The 15,479-nt window shown below is 36.0% G+C and overlaps 1 protein-coding gene across 14 annotated transcripts in view; it reads left to right on the top strand.

Moving 5' to 3' along the window:
• Window positions 1–15,479, top strand: part of LOC126767759 (neurofilament heavy polypeptide) — a 67,398-nt gene that overhangs the window by 4,682 nt on the left and 47,237 nt on the right. The gene's annotated exons all lie outside the window — the stretch shown is intronic.

The raw sequence follows: 15,479 nt of genomic DNA, 5'->3' as shown, positions 1-15,479 counted from the left end.
GTTATTCTTAACGCTCTCCGCTACGCTGAAAACTTAAACAAGTAGTATTGCCTACATTTAGGGTGGACATAAAATATAAGTTTAAAAAACTATTTGTTTTACAAACCTTCAAACAGTATTTGTGTTGATATTAGGGTGTTATTCACATAAAATTATATGGGATTTTAGAACACCGATCCATAAGAACATATAAGTACAATATTTGCTTACATAATATTACAAAATTCGGTTGTTTTTCGGATCAAAAATTTATTTACTCTAAACACTGTTTACTTTACATGTTATGAATATGCTAGATATGCTTACATATGTCTAACTAATATATCAACTGAAATGTAAAAGCAAGTCACTGGTAACTCCCCAATAATATTTGCCCATAAATGTATGCTTTAATTTACTACATATACCCACATCAGTACCAACTACTATTTGCAGGCTTTTTAGTATAATATCAACTTTATTGATGTGATTATTGATGTTTCATACGACATGAAGCGCTCCAATTTATGCAATTTCCTTAATTTATCGTAATTTATTGCAAACGTGCGAGTTAAGTCTTAAGGCAATGTGGTTAAGTGAAAGAAATATTTAAGGGAAAGTGTAGACGGGGTTGCTATAAATTTGGGGAACAACATTACGATGTGAGGAAATGCAGAAGAACACAAGTGATAGTGAAGAAACAAGTAGAAAAGGAACGTGAGAGCAAAGGCGAGAAGTCTAAAGTTCGAAAAATGCGGCATAAGAGAAAAATCGATACCATATGGTCGAACGGAACGGCGTATGAACGAGTGAAGAGGTAGCCAAAACAAACAAAAAACAAAGTGCAGTGAAGTCAAAAAGTGGTGACTTTTATTTGTGTAAGACTAGTGGCAACACTACACTTTGCGCCCAACACCCACCGAAATGAATATTTATACAGCCTGTTAGAGAGAGTGCTAGAGCAAGGCAGAAAGAGAGCGCATATGTAGTGACGAACCACACAGCAGACGAGCGTTCATTTGGCTACTTACTATGTACATATACTACTCACTGGAAGGCCGCGCATGAACGTCGGTGTCCTCGACCAACCACGTTGCGTTTACGGGGTTGTCGTGCATGTCCTGTTATAACGTGACGATTGCGGTACCGGCTTCTGTTGCTATTGTTTTTGTTGTGCATATTTATTTTTACATAGATACTGAGCAAAAATAAAAATGAAGCACAAGCACCGATTACGAGAGCTCGCTTCGTTTTGCTGCCTGGCACTACAACAGTTCAAGTGATTTTATTACTTAACGATTGTAAGGAATCTCCGCACGGCTCGTTCGGCTTGTACAGCGGTACGTACGTATGTCTTATTGCGGCTATGTTTAGCATGCGAAAAGTGTCTGTGCACCAGCGGCTCTGGTGATTCATGCTTATGGCTGCGGTTTGTTGTTGCTTTTGGTGGTTTTCTGTCGCTTCCTAAGCGTAATACCGGCTAAAACCGTATGTATGTACATATATGTATATGTTGATCCTTTTTGGTAGATTACTCAATCGATTTGTTTTCTTATTTTCCCCCCAAATTTTATTATCTTCGACGAGGTTTGACGAAGCGCTTTGTGCTGCCCGCAGTTGCACTAACTAACCTTATCACATGTCGGCATGCACGCCAATCTAACTGGTTGACTGACTGACTGCATGTCGTGCATGTTTGAGTGACTGACTTTCTGGCAGACGGAGTGCCTGTCTCGCTGCCGGCCGACGTGGTGACCCGGTCTGGCCCGGCTCAAATGTGTAGATAGCGTGTATTTATGTATGCTTGCATTAGTCTGGTGGTGTCTACATAGCTGCTGCTTTCGACTGCTTTGCCGCAGCGTGCCCTGTTTGTGCTCATTCACTTTGGTAGTTTGCCAGCAATCGTGGCTGCACTGCGCGCTTGTTCTCTCCTTTGCACATACTTCGCATTGTGTCGCATATCCTTTTTATTCGTCCTGCAACGGTGTGATAATGTAACCTCAGCATTAAATCGGTGCTATAGTCAGCTGCCTTATATGCAGTTATGTACATATAAAACCTTATTTGCATAATGCTTTCGAGCAATTCGACATTTTGTTGTTGTGTTTTGTAGGCTCGACGGTATTCATGACATTTTTGGCACCGCGATGCAGCACAATGCCTATGTGCATTCGCCCTGAGTCTGGTGTCAGTGACATATGAGTTTTGCAAAGTGGCGTATTTGATTATTTATCGATCAGCTGCTCGTTGATTTGATTGACATTTAATTAAGAAATGCTGTAGTTTATCATTTGCTGCAGGTGTTGCTGATTATAACTGTAAATAAGAAAAAATATTAAAAAATAAATTGTTTGATTGTGATCACGGTGGTGTTTATTATCCCTCTGAAGCAGAGGGGTTCGATCTAGTAAGTTGTCTAATAATATCCCTCCGCTATTGGATAGTGGTAACGATCGCCTCTTATGTATAAGCTCAAAGCGCTCATCATATTTGGAAGAAAGAACTCAGCCAACCAACAAAACTGACAAAATCGATAAATTTTTTAGATGATTATATCAACTGGTTTTTAAGGATTTATCAATCACATTTTATAATACTAAAACTTCTATAATATTGGATTTCTATACCAAGCCTAGGATAGGAAAACAATTCCCCTTATGTATTATTGGACCCTCTAGAATCATCAGAGATATCGAGAGTGTCAAACTTTTCCTGCTTTGATTTTAGTCTACTTTGTATAACTGGTTGAATTGCTGGCGAATGTGGACTTTTAAGGACTATATAGATGAGAACTGTTGTAGGGTTAAGAGCCGATTTAAAGATCACAGGTTTTTAAAGGATATATAACGGGTTTTTCAATAAGAGCGCTACAACGGTTCAAAGCTTCAAAGCGTAATTTTTTGGGATGCAATGGTGCCTCATGGAATACGTGTGTTTTGTTGCCTGACCAATAACGCATATTTTGCTTATTGAGGAAGCCATTCAGCCAGAAATGAGCTTGAAGATGATTTTTTGATGAAAATCCGCATCATTTTCAAGTTGTTGCTCAGCACTCTTCACGAACATAAGGCGATTCTGGTGGTCAAGTGGCTTTAGCTCTTGCATCTGTTGATCTTGTAAAAATGTAGACCAATATCTTTTCGCAAAAATTTGCCACACAGAGATGCCCACTGCTTGAGAACGACGTGTGAGAGACTGCGAGCACCTCTTTGTCTCACTGGCACGGGAATTTTGTACAAAGCTGACAGGACGGTTATGACTACCATAAATTGGACGTAGCGCTCTTAAAGTTGAGGCCACTGACTTCAAATTTTGGTAGTAAATTTTAATAATTTCGACTCGTCGTTGGATCATGTATCTTTCCATGACAAAATGGTAAACCTTACTGAAGAGATATGTGAAAAGAGCGGGATAAAATAAAACGTCGTTTGCAGTATCTATTGGTCTACTTTTGCTCCGTCCTTTTGAAAACACCCCTTTTTTTTGCTTGGGTATATATCCCCCCACGTATGCCATGGTTGTGCAATCTGGATGATTCAACAAATACTCAGTATAACATAAAAACACACCTGTGTATTAAATTTCATTAGGATATCTCGAAAATTTAGGTACACATTTTTATAATCCTAACTAAACTTCGCCTTTAAAATCGCTGGCTCTTAATCGGTTTTAAACTTATAGATTTTTAGGCAAGGTTGATCCGAATGATCCGTAGAATGTTGTCAGCATATGCGATTTTTCTGTTTTACGCCCCTTTCAAAACAACTCGCTGTAATATACATAAGAAGTCATATTATATATTCAATATCATAAAAAGCAAGCTTAAAATCATAATATATAAACTGAAGTGTATTCTCCTCACTCCCGCAACTTTTAAAGCGTTATGATAGCCAATTAAAAGACCTCATTTACATACTTGCAAGCACTGCTGATAGCTGCAGTTTCATTTTCGATGCCCACACATAAGTACATAAACATGGATGTGTGAATGCAAGAGTATATTCAATTTAATAAAAGTTTTTCTGTTTCTGCCATAGTTATATACTTAATAAATATTGATATTTTTTGTGGGAACAGACTATGACTATGGCCAGGGAGAAACCATTTATTGCTATGAGCCAAAAGTAAAGCCGTTCGGAAAGCGAAAAACCAAAGTACTAAAGAATACTAGGGAATATATGTATGTATATTTTTGGGAGTTTTCCACTATCGCTTTATTCAACGAAGTTAGCAGTTTTTTGCTGTCTTTGTGGACATGTTGGTGCTTGGCTAGTTTTTTTTCTCAAGTGTTAGCAAAAGTGTGAACTTTTCCACTTCATTGAATATAACTGAATATATTTGTAGACTTTTTTGTTATGCATGCACATGGATATAGTAGAAAGTTCTAATCAAACTAGCGTGGAAAATACTATTTTTTAATAATAAAACATAATCTTCATATATTATAATTGAGTACTTTCCTTTTTGTGAATATAAAACGTGTAAAAAAATTATAATTTTAAACAGTTACAACAGCCTTCCCATTTGCCCTAGAGAGCATTTCCGTAATCTCCAGTAATTGCAGGCAGGTGTGAATGTCATAAAAATGCATGACAGGTTTGCTGCTTGTCTTCACGCCCGAAAGCGCGCAACACAAACTTGCAGCATATAAGCATGAAACAGCTGACACAATGTGTGGTTTTAATTAAAATCACCGTTTAAGTGCTTTTGTTCCTTCTCCAACCGTATATACACCTACATGTATAACATTTCATTAAGTTCAAAACTTTTAAAATAATTCAGCGGACTTTATGGTGACAACAGCGTGAATTTAAAAGGGATTATGTTTTAAGTGGATGTTTGTATATTTTCTTCCATGACATTGATGCAGTTTAGGGCACAGTGCACAACATAAAAATAAACTGGAAAAGGTATTGCTAAAATAAATGAAGTGAAATGTGATAAAAGATAGCTGTAATCACGTGAAACTGGAATACTCGCAAGGGTAGGAAATGAATCGGTTCGGTGTTAGGGTCAGCTTAGCATATAACTAAAGTCTTGAAAATGTGTTTATTTTTCAACGAAATCATAAATTTTGCAAAGAAGTTATGTTTTGCAGACTTCATATATACTAAATATGTTTATGACGCTGCTTAGACTTGAAAAAAAATGTAATGTAGTACGCAGACCGGTCGAAAATGCCAATCTAATGGACTTGAATTTAGAGAAGCAAGGCAACCAATATTCAGACTTACTTAGCTTTAAAGCTAATTCGAGTTCGAAGATCAGCTAGTGGTTAGTCTGAAATAAGCTCTTAAAATAGTAATAAAATTAATTATATCCTTTAAAGAGGTATAACCACGTAAACGGTGTCTACACCAATAAAGGAAAGGAGAGATTCCTATTACCATAGATACTATAAAATCATTTGCGTTCCAGATTATTGGTTAATATATTTTCAACTCTATTGGTACACAAAATTAATTTTTGATAAAATAAATGCCGCCGATACCAAAAAAAAGGTAAAAATTGTATTGACCACACTCTACACTCGACAAAATAATCACTTACTACTCCATTTATTGGATCAAGGAACGAATTCGAAGAAAATCGAAAGGAGATAGATGAAGATAGTGAAGAACAAAACAATGTTTCTCAGGATAAGATTTTCAATCAACAAATCAATAAAAGTGATTACAAAAGTAAACGAACTGCAATTCGAATTGCTTCGGTAAAAATTTTTGTCTCACGATTTCAAGACTTAGCTTCACTTCAAGTGAATTTTCATTGAAGAAAAATGTTTGAAAAATTACAAAAAATGAAGAGACAAGTATTGAGACTGAGAAAACTGAAAATTTTGTTACAAAATTGGAAATGAAGACTTGCTATACTACTGTGGTCAAAAATTAGTAAGACTTTTTAATCCCATTTGTTGAAATATTTCTTCTTCTAGATTGGCCTGACTGTCAGTGACATCTGTGCCAAACGTCACATCAAAATAATAATTAATGTTTAGTATACGCTTGCCTTTCTAAAGTAAATAAAGTGCTTTTGGCGATTTTTACGATGAGTGAAATTATTCTTCTTAGTTGAATCCAATAAATGCCGAAACGTTCAGAATGTTGGAAAAGGTCTTCGGTGATAATTGTTTATCACGAGCAAATGTTTTTGATTGGTACAAGTTATTCAAAGAGGGTCAAGAACGCGTTGACGATAAACCACTTCCGGGACGGCTATCAACTGATGATCAACACGTCAATAAAACAAAGAAATTGGTGCTTGAGAATCGAAGATTAAACGTCAGAGATCTTACTGGCATCGTTGAAATATCAGAAAGATCAGTGTAAACCATTTTGAAAGATAATTTAGACCTAAGGAAAGTGAATAAACGATTGGTTCAATAATCACTTAATATTTTCGATAAAAGAGCGTCGCGTTAACATCTGTGAAACAGTGCTTTCCGGCTACCAGGATGTCATGACACGTATTATTACTGGCGATGAGTCTTTGAGCTATGCTTGCGACAACAGACGGATCAATCGACCACCGTATTCGCCTGATTTAGCTTTGTGTGACTTTAGGCTATTAAGCAAACTCAAATCACCTCTCCGGGGAAATCGTTTTGAGGTAATTAGTTGAGTAATTAGTATCTCGATGGTAATGCTGAATAATGAAATTAAATTTTGATGACAATATAGTATTTTATATTTAAGGCGTTATGAACTTAACAGCTTGCCTCGTAGTTATGTGAAGTAGAAAGGCGAGCAGGTCTGTTCTAATTTTAAATAAAGTTCATAACTACCTAAAACTTCTAACTTTACCATAAAAGTAGTAGTCAAGCAAACTGGCATTAAATATATTAGGCCACACGAAACTTCATCCAATTGGTGAAAAATTAAGGAAAGCAACCATAATATACACAAAGCTTTTGTTTTGACAATTTTCACTACAACCTAAGAGTTTTTGTAATTATTCCTTGCAGTTTTCCGGAGAACTTCTTTAGAAAACAAATGCATTGTGCCACAGACAGAAAAAATATTTTACCTGCACATACTGTAATTTTGTCTTGCACAGATTTCCCCCTTGCGTCGCTTCGTTGAACCGAATGCATCGGGAAGCGGCGCATTAAAGCAAACGCTTGCAATCAAGCGCATTCGATTTGATTTTTCTTTTCATTACATTCTGCTTTCACGTCGTATTTTCGTCTTTTGTTTTCTTAGCAGTTGTTTTTAGACATTAAGTCACCAGGCAGTAAAAAGGAAATGTCGGTTGGCATGAAAGCATTGCCTGGCGCAAATGAGCGCACGTTTTAGCTTTGCTTCCAAAGTGCAAATAATTTATTCTCTTTTTTTCGAACAGTTATTGCATGCGCTCATAGCGTGTGCGGTAATCGGCATTATGAGCGTTTTTATTTCTTTACAAACAATTTTTGAGTTTTTCTTGCTTTTTCGCGAAAAATAAAAATTTGATTTTAAAATGTTTGCTTTTAACGATTTTTGCTTTGTTTTAGCGCAAGCACGAAATATTTCTTTTCTCATTTTATCGATTTTGAAAAGCTTAAGGCGTTAATTATGGTTTTGGGTATAAACTTCGTACATTACATTATTCTTATATTAGATTATAATATATTGGAAATAATATTTTGAGGACTTACCTTCACTAATAGTCAATTTTAAATTTTATGTCCAAGCTCTTTTCTAGAAACTCTTAAATAAATAAGTACAATTTGTTATTTCCATTTCGAAAACCAAATTAAATTAGACGTAACGCCCTGCAAAGCCGAGTGATACATATTGAGAGTGACACAAAGTGAAGCCTCGCTACCCGGTCTTCGTATTGTGCCGCACAGGTTGGACTGTCGATAGGTGCTGGGACATCTGTAATGGCGGCTGAGAATATTGTTGTTGTTGTTGTTGTCAGGTGACATGAAGCACTTCAGTTACGCCACTACACACCAGCTGGTGAGCATCATCGTCTGGGATTGAAGAGCTTTGCAGCTTAAAAAGGTGTGAGCGACGGCAATCCGAACACATAAATTATTATATTTAGCTATACATTCACACATAATATACACAATTTTATATGTGAATCCATGTGTATGTATATTTATGCGCTTGTTAGCCTTTTGGCAGCGAAAATCACTTGGGCTTAATTTCAAATACCACATTGAAAGTTTGTGGAGGATGTCCTTGAGATACAGAGAGTGATACGCTAGCGATTTCATAGCGTTAAATTATATAAGCAGGGTAATAACCAAAATCTCTATAAAATATACAGTAAATCTATACTAAGAATAATAAACAATGAAGTCTTTTAATTTTTCTCAGATGCGCCCAGCCAATTGGGTGTTGACCATTTAATTAGAAAATATAGGAAATACAATATTAATTTTGCTTTTATGCACATCTAGTCTATGTCACAGATCGTTAAGGGTATGCTAGTAACCGGTATTGTATCACTGGAGTCTTCTTCGCCCGTTTTCTTCAGTGTTTTTCGTTTTAGTGAAGACTATTAATTTTTAAAACAAACTGCCTCTTTAAGCGCAGACCTCTTGCGTTCAAATTTCTTTCGTCTAACTATGGATTTAGAATGTTAGGCTATGCTAGGGCTCTTAAATTTTTTCGAATAACCTAAAAACCAATTAATCGAATATCCGGATTGTAACCGTTCCTATCAATATTAATCGATTAATACTATTTTCGATATTTTTCTCGCTAAGCTTAATACTTATAAACGCCTTCAAACTTTGAAAGGTAATGTTAATTCCTGGATTGATACTTTGCTGCGGTAAAGTTTGCTGATTATGTAGATTGGAAATCATAAGTCTTCAGAGGTTTCGTGTAGAAGAGCTCTTGGTCTGATTGACACCTGCATAGGCAGAAAATCCACAGTTATTTTTGCAAACAACCCATAAAGCTCTCTCATAAATATTGGTTGTCAAAAAAGTCTTGCGGTATTTTCGCTAGTTGGCGCTGAAAGCGCGTAGTTCTAGTTTTATTCGTCGCATCGGCTCATGCTATACCTTTTTGGAAAGCTCCTTTCACGCGCTAACACGTGTTTGATTGATTGTCGTTTCTTTTAAGTCGTTCGTGAATTATAGCGTCGCAAACATGGAGCAAAATAAAGAGAAAATACGGCATATTTAACAGTACTACTACGATAAAGGCACAAATGCATCTCAAGCCGCCAATAAAATTTGTGCAGTTTATGGACTCGATACAGTTTCCATTTCCACCGCACAACGATGGTTTCAACGTTTTCGTTCTGGTGTAGAGGTGGTCGAAGATGCGCCACGGTCCGGAAGGCCTGTCGTCGAAAATTGCGATAAAATCGCTGAATTGGTCGAAAGAGACCGGCATGGTAGCAGCCGTAGCATCGGTCAAGAGCTGGGCATGAGTCATCAAAAATTCATTTCAATTTCAATAAAAATACCGCAAGACTTTTTTGACAACCCATTATGTAAATCTTATAAGTCAATCAAGTACTGTGTTAAGCCGTTCAAAACCCAATTTCTTATTGGCCTTTCTTGTTGCCATACCTAAGCCTGATAATTGCTGTTACCGTTGCCATTTAACGGGTACAGATATGCATATCTACATTCGTACCAATGCAACGTGCACTAGTACATATTCACCGTTATATTTATATTTATATACTATTCGTTATCTGGAAGGGAAATTATTATAATCACATTAGTTAAAAGCGGGAAATTGAAAATGAAATTGCCAACGAACCATGGAAGAGCAATTTACACGAATACCGAGCACTAGCGGATTATTGAGAGGGGTCAAACGTTAGGTGAATCACAAATTGCATAGTTAAATATATAATAGGGGTGGAATAACACACACAGCGGCACATTTTGTAGTTGTACATTGGATCGTTGGCGGATGCACGTTCATTCCCCGTCCTTTGAATGGGTTGGTCGTTGGAACTGCAATCAGTCAATGCTGCTGCGAACTGTGCTTGATTGCGGAATTGATGGGCGCTGAGGTGGTACTTCATGGCTGATCATTTATGATTGTTGGAGTGCAAAAACAACAATGCAGTATTCAAAACTCACATAGTGGACGGCAGGTTTTTAATTAATTATTTGCTTAATAGAGTTCGTTATTGCAAGTTAATAAAACATAATGAACTCTTAAATGGAGACTTTATTATTTGATGGAACGAGTCATGGAGAGGGATCTGTTTAGCGGAATTTTGACTGTTCATATTACGCAAAACTGACAGGGTTTTACTGGCTGGGTTATGTAAGAAAATGTAAAAAAAAAGTTTAAAGCATCAAAAGGACCTACTCTAAGGGTTAAATAAGACTTAATTGCTTAATTTACTATTTAATTATCCCATATATTTTTATTTAACTCTCGACGTCTCTCTGATGTTCATAAATAATCTGATTTAAAATTGCTTTAGAAATTGAACTTGGACGCAATCGTAGTCACAACAACGAATCGAAATTATTAAAACTTACTACAGAAGTTCGGAGTCAGTGGTCTCAACTTCAAGAGCGCTACATCCAATTTATATCGGTCACAGTCGTCCTGTCAGATCAACAATTGAGCGTCTAGTGGAAAAATTTGAATCCGCCGGCGCAGTACAAAATGTTGCCGTGCCAGTGAGAGAAAGAAATGCCCAAAGTGTCGAGAATATTGCTGCCGCTAGCGCATCATTTGAGGAAGACCCAAATCAGTCTCTCACACGTCGTTCTCTGTGACGTCGTTGTGGCGAATTTTGCGAAAAGATATTGGCCAACATCCTTGCAAGATCAAATTGACGCTAGAATTGAAGCCACTTGACTACTAAAATCGTCGTAAGTCATCATCTTCAGCGATTAGGCTCATTTCTGGCTGAACGACTTCGTTAATAAGTAAAGTGTGCGTTATTGGTCAGACAGCAATCCATGAGTCGGCCGATTTATGCTTGAAACCCATCGAAAATTGGGTTCAGCGTCCGGACTTCTGTAGCTTGTAGCGCTCTTATTGAAAACCCCGTTATCACATTTTCATAAATTAAAGATAAATCCATGTATAAGAACAAGTTTCAGAACCATAATATGAAAAAATATTGTTTTGAGATTCAACTTCAGTCAAGTTAATGTCTTTGAGGAGTCAATAGAGTATAAATTCCAAGAATGCTAGAAATGCCGTAAAATTTTTCTACTTATGAGCTAACCTTTCTTTCTTCAACATTTTGACTAAAACACTTTCGCAATGCTTTCGAATTGTTCGTGTGGAAAATTAGCCCACTCCCTTTGGCTGACATTAATAGGCCGTCCTTCAGGCGAAAAAATCACTTCGACAGAAACTTTTAATTGAAAGCAAGCAAAGCGTAGAAAAGTTTCTTCAGAAATAAGTAGTTGGCAGTGCTTCCACATGTTTGCGCAAAAATTTTGCGAAATGCTAAAATAATACCACCAGCCAACAAGAAAAACTACCAATGCATGCATCGGCTATGGTGCAAATACCACACAAGCATGTATGAGGAAGAGAGGCAAAAATGAAAAATGACTGTGCTTAGCAACAGGGATTATATAATTTACCACTCAATTCGACGTATGGCTGCTTGTTGGGACATTTGCTTTGACAGCCTTCAAATGCCGTGGTATCCTTAACCTGCGCTAAGGACATGCTCTGACGTGGTGTCTTTTCAACCACATTACGCTGAAAGAATCCGAAAGCCGAAGGGCGTGATCAAATTTTCTGTATATGAATATGAGCGGGGAAAATAACGACTCAAAAATGAAAAGTGAAAAATAAATGCTCGCCGGGTGTGCACTAATGTGGTAACAAACGCCATGGAGCAACTAATATGAAATGCGCTTTTCTAAGCTTTCTGCTATGCACGCATGTTTCTGTTGCATGTGCAATTATTAATGTGCAGCGTTGCACATAAATTTTGTTTAAGTCCCATATAATGGAAATAAAAACAAATCACAGTGAGATAAATGCACTCCGCTTTTCACTTAACGCTATAACTTTTTAATATAATTTAGATCCATCCTGGTGTAAGTGCCCAACAATTACGTATCCAAACTAAACAAGAAAAAGTGTTAACCGAAGTTAGAACACCCCTCATAAATAGAAAAATTCTATACAAGAAATCACTTTATTCGGACGGGTTGTACGACAGCTATTTGTTGTAGTGGTCTGATCTGAGCAATTTCTTTGGAGATTGTAGCCTTGCTTTGGATAAGCCATGCCACATATTTAGAAGATTCCTAGTTGAATAAAAGGTTTATAATACGAGGACTTGATTCCAATTTTTTGGTGTTACAAACTTCGTGATAATATACTTTGTTCAGTGTATAAAAAGCTACCTGAAACTCTCAACCAGCTCATGTCGTGCAGACATTTACGTAATCTCAAAGTTGTGTGAAGTTTGCTCAACAAAAAATGGTTGATGTAGTTTAAGTGCCCAGAAAATATACAAAATTTCAAGAGACTTTTACAGCGATATTTGTAGAGCTGAATGTGTGTCTCAGTTTAACCTATGCTTTTTCTGACATATGACACCTCGATGTAGAGTTTGCAGTCGTTTATGGTTTTGTTCTACGTACATTTTTGCTTCATGTAAATATCAAATAAATTCTCTTATATATTATTTTGTTATTAATTTGCATTATTTCGAAGTTATAATTGTTTAAATGTAATATAATTTTGGTAGCTACTAACTTCAACTGAAAATTTTACAAATACAATAATTTGAGTGGACTGCTATGGTATTAGGTGTGTTACGTATACGTCATGGCGGCATTTAAATTGTTTACTATTTATTTTGATGATGCTCTCTAAGTCCCAGAGTTGCTTGCCTAAGATAGTAACTTCAAATTTATTTAGCCTGAGGAGAAAATTTTTAGTCTGCAGTGTTGCTTCATTATTTTTTATTAGTACATAAGTATAATTATTAAATAGTTTCTAGGTGAATCGCTTCTGAAAAAGTTTTATATTGTCATTTCGCTGCAGTATTATAATGTGGAAAATTGTATGTCCATAAATACCGTATATAAATAATACAAAAAACCGTTAACTTTGAACAACGAAAAATCAATAAAAAATAAATTTCTGCATACTATAAAGGCACAAAATAACTACTTCCTCCATCTCACTAAATCAGTGTAATGATTCCTTTGAATACCGTAAAATATGGCGCACTAAACTTGATGATACCGCAAGCAATTATCTGCCTCTGTGTTCTGTTGTTCTCACAATTATGATTATTGCTTTTATTGGTTTTTCTGCGCATTGTTTGACGAAAGTTTTCCGAAGCTCGCGAAAGTGCTTTTCTTATATTTGCTTTGACGAGCGAGAGTGCTGTGTTGTCGATACCTCTGCAACGAGGAGCACATCGGCGGTTGAGGGTGAAGGATTCTTAGAAACGATTGTAAAGCGATTGCTATACTTAAGAAAATAGTAAATGTTTTGTTGTTTGTTTTATTGCTATTCTTTAATATTTGTAGGGGAAAAATAGCGCTTAAATGAGCTGAGCAAATATTAGAAGTTGCACCAGAATATACTTAGTTGATTGAGTATATAGATATGCGAACGCTATTCTTTTTCTTATTTTTAAAGAAGAAGATTTTTATATTTCTATACAATCACATTTGTTTAAAAGACTAAAGCTTTATCTCGGACTAAGTTAAGGATGCCAGAACTATACGTATTTCCATAGACAACCATGAGCAAAAGTTTTTATTTTTTGATGTTTGAACTCATTACCGAGTCATACTCCTTGTTTCACTCGAAATAAAAATTTTAGAAATAACTTTCAACCAGAAAGACGATTTATGAAGTATTTATGTATCTTCACAGCGATTGTTCTGTAAAAATACATTTACTGAAACTTGCTATAAAAATGTTGAGAGATGATCCGCCAAATCCAGATTTTAGCTCTCTTGATTAAAATTACTTTTCTGTTCCCTATCCGGAAAAGAGACCGCACCATTTGTCCGCCTTCACGTTTAAATATTTCCGAGATCAGTTCCTTATAAAAGTTTCTAAAAATTATATAATCTATCCAAAGTATAATCCATGAATCGAGACTGTAGGAACTTAGTCGAAAAAAAAAAAATTGAAAACAGTGGTACAGCCTGAGAAAGTCCATGAGGTATCTTTCTTCTAATTAAGATATGCTCGAAGTATTGAATAAATTCAAAAGTGACACTCACATCAGATATTTTAAGCAAAAAAAAATATTTTCTCTCTTTAAGAATATATAAAAAATTTAACTTAAAAGAATGTAAAATTTTAACTATTAAAATTAATCGCAACCTCACACAAAATTCAAAATTAAAGTCTCATATAATACAATAATAGAAAAAGAGTAAAAAGTTGCAGTTGTTGTTGAGCACACACAAAAAAAAAAACAGAAAAACGCAAAAGGAGATACGTTAGCGATCATAATTCGGCTGCTTTGGAGTACAATTATGCAACAGTGCTGAAAAGTATGAAAGTAAGACAAGTGGGATTGCAACGCTGAGTATTGCAGCAAATATCAGCCACCCACTACTTACCAAAAACGCATCGCTATATAACCCACGCTTAAGCTTAAGGGTGCTTGACGCTCGCTTGAGTGCCGAAAATTGCAGAGACTTGCTTTTTCAAGACATATGTATATGCGCACAACAGTATATAAGTGAGGAGTACGAATTCTGATTGTTGAATGCGGTTATGTTGCTACTTTTCCTCTCATCTTGGGCTTACCCTTTATATGAACAGCAGGCTGGTTGGTTTCTGCCTTTACTCCTTACGTTTTGGATTTTTTTTGCCTTTTTCCTTCACGAATAGGCAATGAACTTTGTGGTGCAATGCTCGTGCGCCGCACATTTGTACGTTTCCTTGCTTATATGTATCGCAACCAAAATTAGGAAAGCAAACCATAAGAAGTTTTGTGAATGGGCTGCTACAAAATGTATTTTTCGAGAATTCCTTGACAGCTTGTTACATCGCATTTGGAAGTACGAAGCGCAGAACATATCCAAACATAATTGGGTTCAAAAATTAGTAGTCCAGTCAATAGGGCTGTTGGTGGGATGACTCGTAAATGAAGAATTTGGCTAAAGATTTCGAGATAATAATATGTCAAAGCTACCCAATGCTTAACAACCATATTTTTACAAAACATTTCACTCTTTGTTGAATCACTACATTTACGGCCTAAAGTATTTAATTACATTTAAACGCCTTCCAGCTAACTATTTGTGCTGAAATGCAGTTGTTGAACTCGATTGTTGTGGAGCATTAACTTCAGTTAAAACTTCATTTGTGGCGAAACACTACCACATTTCCATATGTACATATGTAACATACATGTATGTATATGTAATGGTATCCTTTTTTCAATTGTTTCAAGCGTACTAATTTTAAAATTAAATTTTTATTTCTTCGCTGTAACAACTTCCTGACATTAGCGAGAAACATGTGTCGGAAAAAATTTTTAGAGCATGTTCTCAAAAGTCTGTCACCCGGCTATTTGCTCGGAAATGAACTCGTACCTTTAAAAGCGTAAATAAACACGAAAAC

Source organism: Bactrocera neohumeralis, chromosome 2 (genome assembly GCF_024586455.1).
Source record: "Bactrocera neohumeralis isolate Rockhampton chromosome 2, APGP_CSIRO_Bneo_wtdbg2-racon-allhic-juicebox.fasta_v2, whole genome shotgun sequence".
NCBI lineage: Eukaryota > Metazoa > Arthropoda > Insecta > Diptera > Tephritidae > Bactrocera > Bactrocera neohumeralis.
Note: the sequence above shows the minus strand (reverse complement) of the source record. Positions and strands in the feature narration are given on the sequence as shown.